This window comes from Crocuta crocuta, unplaced genomic scaffold (assembly GCF_008692635.1).
Source record: "Crocuta crocuta isolate KB4526 unplaced genomic scaffold, BGI_CrCroc_1.0 scaffold224, whole genome shotgun sequence".
Taxonomy (NCBI): domain Eukaryota; kingdom Metazoa; phylum Chordata; class Mammalia; order Carnivora; family Hyaenidae; genus Crocuta; species Crocuta crocuta.
The window spans coordinates 522,637-526,438 of NW_027529545.1; the positions used below are offsets into that span (position 1 = coordinate 522,637).

The window sequence follows — 3,802 nt, forward strand, 5'->3', positions numbered from 1 at the left end:
CACAGAAATCAACTTTGTATTTAATTGCTATGAAAACATCAAGAGAGAAAGAGGGTGGTTGGATATTTTATTAGTCTTATGGCATAATTTAAAATTTTACTTCTGATATACTTCTGAAAGACCAAGATTCTACCATGAACACAATTAGCTCATTCTTGGCAACTGGGCTTGGGAAATACTCTGCACATGCTATTTCCTCTACCTCTGCACAATCCCAAAATGCTTATTCGCAAACAGAGGCCCAGAAATCACAGCTGTGGGAAATGGAGATAGCACGCTTGAGTTTTATGATTTTAACACAGCACAGAAGTTGCAGTGTTACAGAGAATGACAATGGCATCATTGATGACTCTAGCATGTCTCAGAAAGGAGACATGGCCCAGTCATTAAGCCCTTTTGATTTGGGATACTTTATTTAACTGGAGTAATTCCATTCTCTATGAATGAGATAAACTGGAAGTAGGGTCAGAAGTTCAGGATAAATATCCATTGATGGCTGTTCAAAGGAACAGCAGAGAGACTACTCAAGACATCTTCTTATTGAGAAGATCATGGCCACTGGCCATTAGCAGCAAACTCCAAGATCAGGTTCTATGTCAGATTAGCATGCAAACATGTTGGCTAAATGTTTAATGAACAAAAGAAAAAATTAAAAGATGCTTTGATGGATGAATACAGAATGTGGAACTTAGGCTAGTATTTCAAGGAAGTTCATCACTGGACTCAGTTTCTCTTACCATTATTTTTATGTTGTCATTTCTAGCTCCTCTTCAGGGTTCGCAAATGAAGTTAGCTATCTATGGACATATTTACTCAAAATGCCACTACTCTCGAGAAATTTCTTGTCTTTCCTTTTGACCTCAAACTGAATTTAATAATTGGCTACAACTGAGCTGTGAAAAGGATGGAATCATATTGAAACCATGGGCACATTATGATGGAGAGAGTGAAATTTCTGGAAAGTGGCATCTTACACTCGAAAAGTATCTTCGAGAGGTGTGCCTGGGTGGCTCAGTTGGTTAAGCGTCTGACTTCAGCTCAGGTCATGATCTCACAGTTCGTGAATTCGAGCCCTGCATCGGGCTCTGTGCTGAGAGCTCGGCGCCTGGAGCCTGCTTCAGATTCTGTGTCTCCCTCTCTCTCTGCCCCATCTCCGCTCATGCTCTCTCTCAGAAATAAGTAAACATTAAAAAAAAAAAGTATCTTCTAGAATGAGCCCAAGAGAGAAATTATACTTGAGAATACAATCAAGGTAAATCTAATAGGATGTAAGCTCCATAAAGGCAGGGATCTCTGGCTGTTGTGTGGAATGAGGCATTTCTTCCCAGTTTTTTTTCATTTTCTTAATGATGCCCTTTGAAGNGGCGGCCCAGAAAGTTTTCATTTTTGATAGAGTCCAATGTACCCATTTATCTATTGTCATTTGTGCTTTTGGAGTCATAGTTAAGCAACCTGATCCAAGGTCATGAAGATTGATACCTCAGTGTTCCTCTAGAAGTTTTACCTCTTACATTTAGGTCTATGCATATTTTGAGTCGAGTTTTGTGTATGCTGCAAAGTAGCATCCAACTGTGCCTTTTTACTTATGGAGAGCTAGTTACCTAAGCCCCATCTATTGAAGGGACTATCCTTTCCTTCACTGAAGGGTCTTAGCACTTCCGTGGAAAATCAATTGACCATATCATGAAGTCCTCAGGTTTTGATGTTCTTGCTAACATATTCTGTGCTTAAGGATATTCTGGTTTTGGCTCAACTGGATCCAACCTCACTAGTAATTCTAGAGGTAGGTGTCATGAAATGTGGTGTCAAGTACCAGCTCTACTCACAGGATGATGTTGGGAAAATCCAGGAAAACACCCATTTCAAAATTCTCCTGTTTTATAAAATGAGGTGAATGGTATCTGCTGTCTCAGCCATGTGGGATTATTGTGGTAAATACAGGAACTAATATCTGAGGAAATAACTAATGCTGTGAAGTCACAGACAAATCTGAAGTAGTATTGTCTGCATTGAGAAGTAGCTTTGTTAATAGACTGTGATTTAGTTTGGGATCCATTTCACTCTCAAGATCACTGGGATCTGGGTTACTCTATGGGAGGAAGGGTGTCCCAACTGCCATCATAACATGGAGTCCATTTTAATCCAAATTCTGACCATTTGATATTTATGATGGGTAGATTTGTTTTTATGAAAAAAGACTAAAATCCACTTTGTTGAGCCGAAATATGTTTTGAGAATGTTGATACCACAACCACCATTGCTCGAAAATACAAATTCCCAGAAATTTGGAAACATGATGCATTCATTTTAGGCCAAGTATTTTCCTTAGATCTTTCAAAAAACACAGTGTTGACTTTCCTTTGAAACCAGGGAAGTTGAATCGCTTTTTATACTTTGATGAAGCTTCCAAATTTTTGTAACTCTAGCATTCTTATATTGCAAAAGGTACAATAAAAGAAGTTGAATGCTATCCCGTATTTCTAAAATTCTTCCACTACAAAGAAATTTTCCACAGTTTTGCTGTTTTATGTGTCACTTAAAAGAAGTTAATGATTTGATTGGATTGCATTTCTTATATGGGCTATTAATCCAAATATGGGTTTACTGGTTGCTCGCAGAGTGTTCAGGTGTTTCCAGTTCCTGGGTTTGGCTTGGAAGCTGGCAGCTCTGGGTTACGATTTCAGCCTTCAATTTCTGATTCACGTCTTTTGATTCAGAATCACTAAGGGTAATGGAAGTGCTTTAAGTAGAGCCAATCTAAGGATGAAAGAAACAAGCCTCCAACCTTCTATCATAGACCTCTACACCTACCTTCTCGGTTCCTCACCTAAAGACAAGAGTGGAATGGAGATAACTAGGAATGATGGCCAGTGGAGGGGACTCCTGCGTCCCACCTCTGGACCACACTGGAAATAGGGCACTTCTCCTTCAGAGCCTTTGACATTGGAGGACAAAATGTAGCTTACAATTAGGCCTCTTCCCATTCCAGTCTCCTCACTGCAAGCTTTTCTTCTCATCTCAATTATACTCACGAGTAAATGTCACATGAGAAGAAAGTCAAGTTACTTTGACCTCATCTCTGTCTTGGCCGCACCCATGTGCTCAGCACGCGTCCTCTCTACATCTGGACTTACAGCTTCCCTTCTCACCTTGAAACAACTCATTCCCCCTCATCGTTTCTAGTTCTTAGTGCTGACTTCACCTCTTTGCGAAATACTCTAAAGTAATTCTTCTAAAGTGAGATCTCATCTCAATTCTGTCAGAATTTATTTCTTCTTTCAGGTGTTATTATCCTAGTTTTTAGGCCCTAACGCCTCATCTGAGGCTGCAAGCGGCAAAGCCAATGTCATGCAAGCTCAAGTCTATTCTATAAAACACTTGCAGCCTTCACTTTGAAAGGCCTACATACAACTATTGGTTCGTCCATCTATCTAATCATTTATTCATTTGAATGATAGCAACTGGGCTCCCAGAGACAGACAGTTCACACTGTCACAGAGTTTACATATAAACGTAGGGGAACAGGCTGAACAAGTCAAGAAATGAACAACACTTTTGGCTCATGACACGTACATAGAGGAAATTACAGAAGGTGATGTGATTGAACATGGCTGAGAGTAGGGTCCATTTTATTGATGGTCAGTCAAGAACTCTCTGACAAGTCTTTTAAGGGGTGAAAAGGAACCAGCCAAAAGAGAAAAGGTGTTTGCTGGTACCCCCAACTCTGCTTTTAACAGAGACCTCCTCACAAATTCTACAGCGTATCTTCATCATTCACAGATTCTGTAGCTGCGACTTGTGC

General features: G+C 39.9%; 1 protein-coding gene across 1 annotated transcript in view; it reads right to left on the reverse strand.

Annotated features, from left to right (window-relative positions):
• Positions 1 to 3,802, reverse strand: part of MID1 (midline 1) — a 113,731-nt gene that overhangs the window by 43,881 nt on the left and 66,048 nt on the right. The window lies entirely within an intron of this gene.